At 40.5% G+C, this 14964-nt stretch overlaps 1 pseudogene across 1 annotated transcript; it reads left to right on the forward strand.

The window, feature by feature from the left end:
• Positions 1–2391: 2391 nt before the first annotated feature.
• Positions 2392–2916, forward strand: LOC100345097 (large ribosomal subunit protein eL24 pseudogene; annotated as a pseudogene). The gene has a single exon (XR_016219327.1). The product of XR_016219327.1 is annotated as a large ribosomal subunit protein eL24 pseudogene (transcript).
• The last annotated feature ends 12048 nt before the right edge of the window (positions 2917–14964 follow it).

Below are 14964 nucleotides of genomic sequence, written 5' to 3' on the forward strand. Positions count from 1 at the left end.
GGGCTACAGGTAGGGCTGTAGAGAACAGCAGATTGATTTAGTTATATTGAACACTTTTAGTAGGTGATCACAATGTTGAAAGGGATTCAGAGGTCAACTGTCAGCCTAGCTTCCTACTGACACAGCAGTCCCCTCTCCAGCCCCCTGTTCCCTGCTCTACCATTTTAGTCAGCATCTTCACTCAGCTCCAGTTGTTAGGAGATTCTCCAGCATGTTGAAACAAAATCTCACTGTTCGTTTTCTAAAGCAACTGCATGGAGCAAGTCGCTTCCTCTTCTACTCAGCCACCTCCAAGCAGTTGAGAGCAGTGATGCTCGCTGCCTTTAGTTTTCTCTTAAACCTCCACAGCCTCGGATGCTCCTCATGTGACAAAGTTCCCAAGTCTTTGACTTCCAAATTACATCTTCTCTGAGAATACTATAGGCAGTGGATGTTTCTCTTAAACTAGAGAGATTACAATGGAAAAGATAACATGACAGGGAAGATGGACACAGAACTCTGGTCTATAACCCTACTGCCAGTCCCTTGGACATAGATCATGATAATGTTGGAAAATTTTTAGAGAATGGGGATTACCTGCTTTGTACAATTGGCTCATTTAAAAATTTTGGTCTACAAAAGTATAAAAATTTTTTAAGATGCAAAGTCAGATCTTCTTTTACATTTGAGTTCTTGAATTATTCATTAAATGCAAGACTATAACTTTATTATTATTGAAAGTTGTTTTATTGGCTTCAGTCTCCTTGTATGATAATATTGACTTTAGCGATATTTGAATTTAGCACTCACAATAGGAGACATCCATTTAAACACTCAGGCATAGGAAAATTTATTGATGTTGCTTTGTCCTCAATCAAAAATTTAAAAATGATAAAAGGCCAGAATCAAGAAGTGAGTCTAGGAAAAACTTTCTAGCAACATCTTACAGATTGAGAGGGAACCGTTAAACAAAATATCTGCTGGCAGGTTTCTTTATTTTTTTTTTTAAGATTTATTTTATTTATTTGAAAGAATCACAGAGAGAGGTAGAGACAGAGAAAGAGAGAGGTCTTCTATCTGCTGATTTACTCTCCAAATGGTTGCAATGGCTGGAGCTGAGCTGATCTGAAGTCAGGAGCCCGGAGCTTCTTCTGGGTCTCCCATGTAGGTGCAGGGGCCTAAGGACTTGGGCCATTTCCCGCTGCTTTCTGGGGTACATTAGCAGGGAGCTGCATTGGAAATGGAGCAGCCAGGACTTGAACTGGCAGCCATATGGGATGCCAGGGCTACAGGCCAGGGCTTTAACTCGCTGTACCACAGCGCCAGGCCCTGGCAGTTTTTTTTTTTTTTTTAACTCATAATCAGTCTAATAAACAAAGCCATCCTTCTACTTATCCATCAGCTCATTAATCATAGTGATAACACAGGGCTTTTTGATAAATGGTTGCTGTAATCAAATTGTGTAATAACCTTGGTACACCTTTAATCTATTTTAACCATAATGGCAAAGAAGCATAATTTATTTTGGAACATCTTGTTGCTAGTATCCTGTATTAGATTCTGGGAGAAAACATCTTAATATTTTTCTAAGGAATCACAATCTGTTGACTTAAGAATTAAGTCTAAAATTTTCCCAGAGATTAATTTCAACCTTGAAAGCTTTTGCTATCTGACACTCTGCCATTTTTCACATTTAGAAAGCTGAATACAGGATCAGTGTTGTGGTACAGCAGGTTAAGCCACTGCCTGTAATTCTAGAATCCATTTGAACCCTGATTCAAATCTTGGTTGCTCTACTTCCAATCCTACTTCCTGCCGATGCACCTAGGAAGGCAGAAGAATATGGTTCAAGTACTTGGGCCCCTACCGCTCAAGTGGGAGACCTGGATAGAGTTCTTGGTTCCTGCCTTTGGTCTGGCTCAGCCTTAGCCATTTCAGCCTTCTGGGGAGTAACCCATCGGATGGAAGATCTCTCTTTCTGTCTCTCCCTCATTCTCTGTAACTCTGCCATTCAAATATAAATAACTAAATAAATGAGAAAATGAAATCAGTATATAAAAGAGATATCTATTCCCCCATGTTTATGGCAGCACAATTCACAATAGCTAAAATATGGAATCAACACAGGTGTCCATCAACTGATGACTAGATAAAGAAATTGTGGTGTATATATAAATATGTGTATGTAAGTATGTGTGTGTGTATGTGTGTTTGTGTGTATGCTTACATACATACATGATGAGTACTACTCAACTGTAAAAAGGAATGGAATCCTGTTTTTGGCAACAAAATGGATGCAGCTGGTGACCATTATGCTTGGTGAAAAAAGCCAGTCCCAAAAAGACAAATATCATAGGTTTCCCTGATTCAAGGTGGTAATTAATATACAGAGTTCAGAATAAAAGTAATATATATGATCTTTCTTCTTCCCGGGGAGCCGCCGCCATGAAGGTCGAACTGTGCAGTTTCAGCGGGTATAAGATCTATCCCGGACACGGGAGGCGCTATGCCAGGACCGACGGGAAGGTTTTCCAATTTCTTAACGCAAAATGCGAGTCTGCGTTTCTTTCCAAGAGAAATCCTCGGCAGATAAACTGGACTGTCCTCTACAGAAGAAAACATAAAAAGGGGCAGTCGGAAGAAATTCAAAAGAAAAGAACTCGTCGTGCAGTCAAATTCCAGAGAGCCATCACTGGTGCATCTCTTGCTGATATAATGGCCAAGAGAAATCAGAAACCTGAAGTTAGACAGGCTCAACAAGAACAAGCTATCAGGGCTGCCAAGGAAGCCAAAAAGGCTAAGCAGGCTGCTAAGGCTCCTACAAAGGCAGCACCTAAGCAAAAGATTGTAAAACCTGTGAAGGTTTCTGCTCCCCGAGTTGGTGGAAAACGCTAAGTTGGCGCATCAGATTTTTAAATAAAAATTGGAGTATAAAAAAAAAAGTAATATATATGATCGAAATTAACATTTTAAGATTTGGTTATTGTTCATAGCCCTTGTCTATACTCTTGAGGAACAATGTTTTTTCCACTTACTACTGTTGATTTCTTTATTTAGTGGAGGGCCAAACTTATGATTATAAAGTAATTTGAAAGTATGCCATTATAAAAATTAAAAGAAAAATAACGGGGCTTGCACTGTGGCATAGCGGTAAAGCCGCTGCCTGCAGCACCAGCATCCCATATGGGCACCGGTTCGAGTCCCAGCTGCTCCACTTCCTATCCAGCTCTCTGCTTTGGCCTGGGCAAACAGTAGAAGATAACCCAAGTCCTTGGGCCCCTGCTCCCACGTGGGAGACCCGGAAGAAGCTCCTGGCTCCTGGCTTCAGATCAGTGCAGTTCTGGCCATTGTGGCTAACTGGGCAGTGAACCAGAGGATGGAAGACCTCTCTCTCTCTCTGCCTCTCCTTCTCTCTGTTTGTAACTTTTACTTTCAAATAAATAAATAAATCTTTTTAAAAAATAAGAAAAGAAGGAGGAGAAATGGTGGAATAGAAGGAGGGAAGATATGGTGCAAAGTATCATTATGCCGTTACAACTGTGAATATGAAATACATGGAAATTATTCCCTTTAAATAAAAAAGTAAAAAAGTTTAAAAGGGAAGCTTATTGCCTGTGTCTGCCAGTGTTTCTGACTTTCTCCCGTATTTCTCTTTCCTCTGTATCATTTTCATCTTCATTCTGTCCCTGGTTACCTTGTATATGATTTGCCACAATTTATGTAAACAAAATCATACATTTTGCTTTGAATTAAGTATGTTAGAAAATATTTAATCCTTTAATTTTGATAAAGGGAAACAACTATCAAGCTGCTTCATTGAATTTTAAAAATCACATTGGGGTTTTAAAAATACATTTACTTGGCCGGTGCCGAGGCTCACTAGGCTAATCCTCCACCTTGAGGCGCCTGCACACCGGGTTCCAGTCCTTGTCGGGGCACCGGATTCTGTCCTGGTTGCCCCTCTTCCAGGCCAGCTCTCTGCTGTGGCCAGGGAGTGCAGTGGAGGATGGCCCAAGTGCTTGGGCCCTGCACCCCATGGGAGACCAGGAGAAGCACCTGGCTCCAGCCTTCGGATAGGCGCGGTGCGCCGGCCACAGCGCGCCGGCCGCGGCGGCCATTGGAGGGTGAACCAATGGCAAAGGAAGACCTTTCTCTCTCTCTCTCTTTCTCTCTCTCTCTCTCTCTCACTGTCCACTCTGCCTGTCAAAAAAAAAAAAAATACATTTACTTAAATATCAGTTACATTGGAAATAAATACATTGGAAATAAACCATTATCTTCTGTCCTTATTATATTACTTTTCACAATTATCTAAGCATTTTTGTATTTTGGATGAATAACAGAACAAGTTGACAGTATCGGCAATCTGATTTTTTTTTTGCATTAAATGCAAGAAAACACAATGCCGGAAATTCACCTCTTTTGATTAAACAGTGTCACATTTTAGCTTTATTGGAAATTTCTTTCAATCCAATTATTAAGAAGCTCTGTTTTTTGTTTAGTTTCCTGGGTGGTAAATAAGTGTTATCCTTGGCTTCTCTGCTAGGGAAGAGAAAGTAATTTGCAACATGGAACCCAAAAGAGAAAGTGATTTACAACATAGGGCCAAAAAACAAATGCAGTTTTCAGTACAAGAGATCTGCTCCACTACCTTTCTTCCACTGGCGCTTATTTCCTGAGGAACATTAATGATTTCATTCCCCACACCCCTCTTTTTAAAGAGAATGCTCTGGGAGTTAAGCTTCCACAGCATCCACCCATACTTTTCTTGTTGCCCAAAACCTTAAGTATTATCTTTATCATATCACTCCTCACACAAAAAAAATACTTACATTGGTTTCCTATTTCTTATTTTATCCTTTACTTCTTGAAATGCAAAAATAACATGTAACAAACTCAGAAAGAAATGGACTTTATTCATTCATTATTCTCAAAGGGGAACTCTTGATTGATGCCTAGTTTTTCTCATTTTCAACATCATAATATTGCCCATAAACAAGGCCCATAATTTAGTACCTATGTATAAGAATCTGTTGTGAGTGAACCCACACTCTGTAATGAAAGTTATCAGTACCATGCTAAAAATAACAGGATCCATATTGATGGATACGTGTCAAAGAGACACCAGAGCGAATTGAAAAAGCTCTCAAATGCCCAAAGCTGGAAAAATTGGAACAGTAAAAATAAACAAAGTCTTTCCTATGCCAATGAATCCTATGAATTCATACTAATACAAATAAATGGCTGAATAAATTAATGGGGAATGGGGAAGAATGGACAATTCTCCTTTGTAGAAGAATCTCAAGCAATTTATGCAGAGGCTTCACCCTTATAGAGGTAGAGCATATTCTCTACTACTTAATATTCCTTCTGAGAACATAGCTTTGGGGGAGGGGCAAGAGGGTAACTTTCCAGGGCAGAAAGGTGACAAACATCTCAGCTCCAGGTGACCGGGGTGACATCACTACGATCACTTATGTTACAGAAGTCACACTGGATAGGATGTGGTGAAAATGGCACTTTGCATCTCTGGCCCTCCTTTAAAACCTGGATATCCAATTTAATTATGACCAAAACATCAGATAAATTCTAACAAAGGCATTCTACAGGTTATCTGACTAATCCTCCTTGAAATTGTCAGTGTCACCAAATTCAACAAAAACTTGAGATACTGGCACAGCCATGGGGAACCTAAGGGAACATGATGACTAAATATAACCTGGTATCCTGTGTGAGACCCTGGAACAACAATGCATCTAGCAAAAGGGATTGCATTTTCCATCTTCTTTTATGACTGGTGTGGCCGGGGGCCCCAGGAGTGACCACTGAGATGTAAATATCAATTGTTGGTTGGAGGTGTGGGCATGGGATTTTGTGGTTAAGAAGCGTGTGCCCTACATTGGAGTGGCTGGGTTCAATTCCTATTTATCTCTGGCTCCTACTTCCTTTCGATGCAGATCCTGGTTGGCAGGAACCGTGTCTCAGGGGATTGGATTCCTGCCACCCACACTGGAGACTTGGATTGGGATCCTAGCTCCTGGCGTCATGGTGCCTCCCCTTCCCTCTGCCCCACAGGCCCTGGTAAACACTTAGGGAGTGGGACAACTGATGGAAGCTTGCTCTCTTGTCCCTATTTCTGTCTCAGTGTCTGTCTATTCCTGCTTCTCAAATAATTTTCTGAAATAACTTAAGAGAAATGATTGGATAAAGCTTTTTTGAACTGAAAGCTCTTTTCAAGAATGATAGACAGTTGGGTCCTATTTTTTGTGCTTCCTCACATTGTCTTACTTCCTATGTCAAAACTGACGTCGCTGCTGCAACTACAGCACCCTTTTGAGTAAGAAGAGGGTTGCTGAGAGTGGAAGATGAGCTAAGAAAAGAGCAGGAAAACAGAAGAGACAGGATCAGAGTCCCTCTGTTCTCTCTGTAGGTATTACCTCCTGGATTCTGTTATAGGGAAGGAATTTTAGCTATCTTGTATCATCCACCTTTTGCTTGCTTTCTATCACAACAGGTGATAAAAGTTTTTAAAAAGATTTGCTCACTTTCTTTTTTTTGGATTTATTTATTTTTTTTTTGAAAGGCAGAGTTATAGAGAGGCAGAGAGAGAGAGAGGTCTCCCGTCCACTGGTTCACTCCCCAGATGGCCGCAACAGACGGAGCCAAGGTGATCCGATCCAAAGTCAAAAGTCAGGTACTTCTTCCCGGTCGCCCGTGCAGCTGCAGGGGCCCAAGGACTTGGGCCATCTCCCACTGCTTTCCCAGGCTATAGCAGAGAGCTGGATTGAAAGTGGAGCAGCTGGGACTTGAACAGGAGCCCATATGGGATGCCAGCACTGCAGACCAGGGCTTTAACCTGCTACGGAACAGCGCCGGTCCCTACTCACTTTCTTTCCTTAAAGATATCAATACTCTCCAGACCTTTCATATTACTCTAATTGTAATGAGAAAATTCAAGTTGATAAAGGAAATAGCTTGCCAATAATTCCTGAACTCTATAAAAATGTAAAGCAGCCCATTTCTAAAAGCCCACATGCTTTCTGGGTTTGGAGATGAAACTGTTCTCCAAGATACATCACTTTGGGGTTGCAGTTCTCTCTTCTAAATCAGGTCTGCTTTATAGTATTAGGAGAATGCATTCTGGTTGTATTCCGTTTAACTGAGTGTTATCATTTGTTTGGTTCTTTAATTATCAATTTTAAAAGCCTTAGAAAACCATAAAGTATGCTGACCATAAAAGTCTCCCTGTGCGTAATCCCCACTCTTCAATAGTTCACTCGTTCTATAGTAGTGTTTTCTCTTGTGTTTTACTTTTTTTGCAAGACCGTTTATTTATTTGTAGTCAAATGGGCATTTGATTAAAGCAGAATAGACTCATATTAGGAATGCATTTGGCTGTGATTAATAGAAAAATCTAACCAAGTTAGGCTGCTTCTTGTGAGAAGTCTGGAAATAGAAAATTCAGCTTTCTACATCTCCTCAGGGTTGTTGTCATCATGGATGCAGATTCCTTGTAGTTTTCACTCTGTTCTTAATGGCCTCCAAATTGCAAGACAAGTGCTCTGTGCACCTCTGAGCATCATGTTCAAATTGCAGGTAAAAGGAATCATGAAAATTAAAAGCTAATGTTCTCTCTCCAAATCAGACATAATTCAGGAAAGAAAGTTCTCTTCAGATAAATATCCCCATGACTTATGGACCCAAACTGTGCTACATGGTAACACCTTTGGCTAGAAAGAGATCTGGGAAAATATCGATATCCAAACTCAAACTGGATTTTATTTCCTCTTAGAAAATAAGAAATGGTGAGGAAATCGGGTAGCCAAATAGATGATCTGCTGCATAGGACAATGCTATTCTCTTTGAAGAGTCTCAGTTGAAGATGAAGGGAAAGTAGAATGTAAAGAGAAGTACAACAAAACATCTTCCCACTAAAGAAATTTCCTGTAGACTAAACTATTTTGACAACTGTAAACTGCATTCTTCCTCTTCACTTGTCCTTTTCTGTGACATCATTGATTTGAATTGCAAGAGAAACTACCCATGAGAGTCACAGCAACCCTAAGCAAAGCAATAATGAGGCCACTTATCCATCGCTCTTGCTCCGTGCTAAGAAAAGTTTGAGAAGTCAAGGTCATCTCACTTATAATGAACCACCTTAAGAAGGATAAGGTTTTTGGGATTTTCTCTATAGGTCATTGCCTAAAAGAGATGGTTAAGCCTATGGCTGAATGACTTTTATGGGAGATTCTTACCTGGAACAAATTTGTCATTTTCTCTAGGCTTAGGAAGGTGAAGACTACTACATACTCTTAAGAGATTTAGTCAGCTCATAGGAAGTGAATTTTCTGAAGAGTAATTAGAAACAACTGCTCTGTAGGTATCTGTTAAGCATAAGCACTAAGAGATGACCCCTCAGAATTTTTCAGAATCCCAACACAATGCGTAGTTGATTGGATCTTTATAGGCAAAGAAAACAATATCAGTTGTTTTCGTACCTCAGACTCAACCCAAGTTTCTACCTGGTCAATGTAATAATAGTGCTTCACACCAAATTGTCAAAATGTGGTCTGCAACCAAGTACAAAAGGCTATAGCATGTGAACAGTCTGTGCAAACAGTGTCCAAATAACACATGATAACTCCTCTTCTCTTTTTAAAATTGAAGTATATTTTTAAATGTCAACACTTGCAATTTCTTCTTTTGTAAAAAAAAAAAATTATTTGAAAGGCAGAGGTGGAGGCGGCAGAGGAGACACAGACAGATTTTCCAGCTTCTGGTTCAATCCCCAGATGACCTCAGCCAGGAGCCAGAAACTCAATTTGGATCTTCTTGGCAGGTGGCAGGGTCCCAAGTACCTCAGGGTATGCTGTCTCAGAATGTGCTTTAGCAGAAAGTTGGATCAGGAGCAGAGGTCAAGCAACAGCCGGAGCTGCACCGATCCGAAGCCAGGAGCCAGGAGCTTCTTCCGCGTCTCCCACACAGGTGCAGGAGCCCAAGGACTCGGGCCATACTCTATTGCTTTCCCAGGCCATAGCAGAGAGCTGGATCGGAAGTGGAGCAGCTGGGACTAGAACCAGCGCCCATATGGGATGCCAGCACTGCAGGCGGCAGCTTTACCCATTACACCACAGCGCCGGCCCAAGAGGTAGGACTGCAACACAGAGGCATTCCATTACAGAATATGGAGATATCAAGTGCTGACTTAACTCACTGTGCCACAACACCCATAGTAAGTTTTGAATTGAAGAAATTACAAGGATGGCACTGTGGCACAGTAGGTTAATCTTCGGAGGCACTGGCATCCCATATGGGAGCCGATTGTAGTCCTGCCTGCTCCACTTTCGATCTAGCTCTCTGGTATGGCCTGGGAAAGCAGTGGAAGATGGCCCAAGTCCTTGCACCCCTGCACCCAGAAGAAGCTCCTGGCTCCTGGCTCCTGGCTCCTGGCTCCTGGCTTCAGATTGGCCCAGCTCCGGCCGTTGTAACCATTTGGGGAATGAACCAGCGGATGGAAGACCTCTGTCTTGTCTCTCCCTCTCACTGTCTGTAACTTCACCTCTCAAATAAATAAATAAAATCTTTAAAAAAAAGAGTCCTCTGACTTTGACTTTTATCAAGAATTTTTTTTGACAACTTGGGGCCACTTTTGTTTGAATTTATGCCTTTAATCCTCTATTGAAGGCAGTTTTTTGAAAAGTTTTGTCTAGAAACTGCAGTGTCAGAACTTCCTTAGGGATAATTTCTGCCCATGCATTTTGTTCCTTTAAAAGGGTCTTTACTTCCCTGCTTCTTCATATGCCTTATTTTATATATATATATATATATATATATCTGAAAAACACACATTTGAATATTATAATGCATTAACTCTGGAACAGATTATCCTCTTTACCAGGGTTTCTTCCTCCTTCCCTTTATCATCATTGTTGGTCATTATGATAATAGTCCTCTTGTTTAGTGACTTTATTAGACTACTCTTGCGAAGATCTATTCCTTGTCATGTGCAGTCATAGAAATGTCTCTTTTTAGCTTATGTTCAGTTTGTATTTTGACAAAGATATCCTTGAATATCAGAAAGTAAACAAACAAGCAAACACATTTCTCTCAGTTTTTGTGGATTGGCTCTTCCTTCAGTACCTGGCCAGGCTTGCACTTAGGCTAGATATCATCCCAAAGTGAAAGCTTGGGATCTTCTCACAGATATCTTCTTAGCGTGGGTCTTGCTGTTCGCATGCACGTAGCTTTCTAAATTCTTCCATGGTGGCTTTTGAATGTCCTCATTTCTAGAGAAACTTTGCCCAGATTTTGCTCCCAGGTCTTAAGAAGTCTACTTTTTATTTCAACTATAGTCCTTTGCGCAGGGGTAGTTGGTTCAGTTTGCAGTGTTTTTAAATACGTGTCTGTGGAGTTTCTGGCTTGAGTTCTGAGTTGGGGGAAACAAAGACAGTTTCCCTCAGTCCTTCAGGTAATCCCCAGACCAGTCATAATAGAGGTACTGAAAGATTTGTGAATAAGGCCTGCCTCAGTTCCTCCACAACCAGGTGTCAAGGTCCCACACTCCCACGCTGGCAATGCAGGCTGCTACTGCTTCAGGGAGTAGGAGATGGGATGGTTGTGGGTGGGAGGGAGGTTATGGGGGGAAAAACCGCTATAATCCAAAAGTTGTACTTTTGAAATTTATATTTATTAAATAAAATATTTCTAAAAAAAAAAAAAACCAGACCAAGAGCAAGACCTAGCATGATAGAGAGGGGGTGGGGCAAACACAAGTAAATATACCACAGTGCTTCTTACTATTTTGCTTTTGCTCTTTTCTTGATTTAGTGCTCACTTTGTTGCCTTTGACTATTTTTCAGTTTTCTAACAACCTTTGATAGTTTTTTAATATTTCTATGGCTATATAAGATTTTAGAGTTGTCTATAATTTTATTGAAGTGACTCCTGAATTAATTTTTGAAAGTGGAATGAAAAAAGGATCAAGACTCATTATTTTACACATATATATTCAGATGTTCAGCTCCATTTGTTGAAAAGACTTTCCTTTTCCTTTTGAATTTTAAGTGCTGAAAATTTTTAGCTTAGATTATTTAGCTCCATAACCTACAAAACTTGAGGATAAAGCAGATAATTTCTTCAACATAGCTTCTCTTTTCCAGGATTGATTTACATTGGTTCATTTTTCAAATGTGAAATAAGTCTTATATTCCTGGGATAAGTCCCCTGGGTCATAGGATAGGATCTTCAAAAAAGTGAGATTGTGCATTCATGTGCATAGCATCTCCATTTATAATGCCCAAGAATTATAAACAACCTAAATGTCAACGAACAGATTGTGCTGCATATTCCCAAGACCACTGACACAGTCAGTGGTTCCCAAAAAGGACTCATAAGCCCTAGAAGTCATTATACACATGGGAACAGGTTATTACAGTGAAAAGGTACAGATAAGAATCAACAAAGGGAGAGGCACATGAAAAGACTGGTGGAAAACAGGTGTAAACTTTTAGTTTTGCCTTCTTAAGGAAGTTTCATGGGATGTGCTTAATTTTCCAAGCAATAATGAGTGACAGCACATAAAAAATGTGGTCTTTAAAGGCACTTAAGTGCCTAACCTAAGTGTGTAGGATTTTTACTGGAGTCAGTCATGTACACATATAGCATCTGTGTGATTAACCTCAGCTGCTCAAGCTTGACTCCCAGGGGGAAAGCAGGTGTTCACCATAAACCACACTGTTAACGTTTGGGTAAGCTGGTACAGTATGGTCAAAGTCCTCAGGCATGCAAAAACACTCTTATCAGATAAAAGAGCTCAGAACTCAGTTCCAAGGAGATGGCAAGGGCCAGTCCTGGAAACTGGCCTTTCTTGAGAACATGCAGGGTTTGAGCAACTTGGTTGTATTGGTTAATTTTTTGTGAAATGGACTAGGCAGTGGAGCCAGTCGTTTGGTCAAACACCAGTTCAGACATTGCTGTGCAGATATCTTTCTAGATGTGGGTCATACCTAACTCAGTAGGCCTTGATTAAAGAAGATTACCTTTCATAATGTGAATGGGCTTCACCCAGTCACTTAAACACCTTAAGAACAAGCTATCAGTGAGTATGTAAGAGAGAAAATTCTTGTCATCACATGTAGGAGTGTATGGAAGTCCACACAGGCTCTATTCCAAAGCATCCTCATAGATTGCTGTTATGGTAATAAGGATTAAGCTCTTCCTGGAGCAAAGATCTGAATATTAAACTGAAACAATGGGTGATCTTTGGATACTTTTGGGTCCATCTGTGCAGACATTGCCCTTGCTGTGGGATCTGGACCCGTTCAAGGTGGCTGGTGATTGTAGATTTGGCTGAAAATCTGAAGGACACTATTGGAGAACATCAGTTGCTTTTAGGGTCTTGAAATCAATATGAATCACAATAAAGACTTTTGAGTTGCTTGGGCTTTCGCCATTGATAAGCATATACTCTCTCTCTCTCTCTCTCTCTCTTTTTTTCTTTTTGCAAGGTTGCATGCATGGATAGTCCCACCACGTTCTTCGAATCTGTTTGTGGGGCGGAATTAGTTTTAGAGTAGATAGAGGCACTGATGGAGGAATTAGAGGATGTCGGTCAGACTGCAGTGAATGCGTGTGTGAAAGAGATAGAGGATGAAAGAGCACATCAGTTGTTCATTCACATTTCAGAAGAGCAAGGGTTCAGAGGAAAAATAATGACTGGTGGGTATTAAAAGAGTCAGTGCCACAACTAACCTGCTGTTTCACTGGGACAACGTGAGAGCACTTGCTCTTACTACCAGGATCTATTCTGTGTGTTGAACATGGTGGTAGCTGTGAACAGAAACATGTTTCACAGTTCTGCTCTAATTAGAAGCATCATAAAATGCCATCGAATTCCCTGATCCAAAATATTTGGCTCATTAAGAGTTTTCTCACATCACTTAAGGATTTAATTAGCTAAACTCTTTAAATTAAATCCTTGATCAGCATTGTAAATTGGCAGAGATACAAAATTCTCTTCCTTCCATCTCTTGAAAGTTCACACAGTAACATGAGGGAAGCAGTTTTCTATATATGTTAAATAATACATTTCTAAGGTAATATTGACGTCCGCTTAGAAGGACGGCTGAGAAAGAAGACATTGCTCACTGTGAATGTCTTTTCATGTTCTCCGGTCAACTGACTAAATGCCTGTCAACAATGAATAACAGTAAAACAGCACTAGTTAGAAAATTTCTCTCTACAGTCCCATTATTTATTCAATTAACTTGATCTCTTTGGGTTGTTCTGGTATGCATTGAGCATTAAGATACCCCTACACTCCAAACAAAAATTTTCAGTGAGGGTAGGGGGATATTGGAAGGAGCAGTGCATTTAATAATAGTTTATGTTGTTTCCAAGTTAAAAACTATCTATATTTAACTATGTAAAAGTATATATAAAACATTTTAAAACATGGAGAAATATGAAAAGAATAGATTTTGAAATAACCATGCTTATATTGAGAAAAGAAATCACAATGCATACTGTCTTAGTTTATTTGGCCTTCTATAACAAAATGTGGATATAAACAACAAAAATTCAGGGCCAGCGCTGTGGTGCAGTGGGTTAAAGCCCTGGTCTGCAGTGCCGGCATCCCATATGAGCAACGGTTCGAGTCCCAGCTGCTCCACTTTTGATCCACCTCCCTGCTATGGCCTGGGAAAGCAGTAGAAGATGGCCCGAGTTCTTGGGCCCCTGCACCTGCATGGGAAGGAAGACCCAGAGGATGCTCCTGACTCCAGGTTTCAGATTGGCTAGCTCTGGCTGTTGCGGTCATTTGGGGAGTGAACCAACAGATCAAAGATTCATTCTCTCTCTCTCTCTCTGCCTCTCTGTAACTCTGCCTTTCAAATAAATAAATTAATCTTTAAAAAAAAGAGCAATTGTTAATTGTTCCTAGTTCTAAAAACAGAAGTCCAGGATCAAGACCCATGCAGATTTGGTGACTGGTGAGAGCCTGATGGCACCTTCTCAACATGTCCTCACATGGTAGAAGGAACTCCTTAGAGTTCTCTGGGGTCTCTTTTATAAGAATAAGAACCCCAATTTTAATCATGAAGGCTCTGTCCTCATGCCCTAGTCACCTCCCCAAAGCCCCACTTCCTAATTTCATCACTTTAGGGTTAGGATTTCAAAATATGAAATTTAGGGGAACACAAACATTCAGACAATATAATTGAAATGGAGATGACATTAAAAATCTTTAATGGTGGGTACTGCAAGGGGACTGTCAATCAGAATAGGCATTATTCAGGAACAGCTTCTCTTAGACCTGGACAGACCAGATGATACCAATGTTAGCCATGACACATGTGTGTACATGATTGTGTGTGCATGCACACTATGAGTTTGTGTGCTGTGCCAACTGCATATGTGTTAGTTGCTTAACATGAGAAAGGAATGAAAGTACATAGACCAAGGAGACAGGGAAAGGAGATGGGAAAAGTCAGGGAGATGATGGTCATCTAAGACTGGAACTGCGTAGGCTAGAGAGTGACTACACTTTGCTAATTATTTTGACTTACATATTTATGATGTACTCACTTTTTCATCCTGTGTCATTTTGTCTTCAAAGTCAAATATAGCAAATGCTCTTGCTTTATAGCTTTAGGAGGGGACTAAAAAGATGAGATAAAAGAAGTTGTCTTCTGACTCTCAAGTCAGATCCTCCTTCCTCTAAAAATGGCTTGGAACTGAACATGTTTCTCAGATTCTGGTTTCAAATGCTTTTGCCCTTACACCAGGTGAAATCAGTCTTCAAGGGAAGGAGTCTAAAGAGGCCCTGTTGGAATAGATTTGTGTGAACAAGCGGGTGCCTTGATTCTTCGGCCAACCTCTGTGAACTCTGTCCTGGGATCACCCGTCACAGTCTGATTGCCTGGTTCTACCAAGATGTTGTCTGTGTTACTGACCTTGGCCCCAGCTCAGTTTTTAATGATCCTTTGA

The sequence above is a fragment of the Oryctolagus cuniculus genome, chromosome 13 (genome assembly GCF_051225735.1).
Source record: "Oryctolagus cuniculus isolate XC-2025 breed Fujian yellow rabbit chromosome 13, ASM5122573v1, whole genome shotgun sequence".
NCBI classification, from domain to species: domain Eukaryota; kingdom Metazoa; phylum Chordata; class Mammalia; order Lagomorpha; family Leporidae; genus Oryctolagus; species Oryctolagus cuniculus.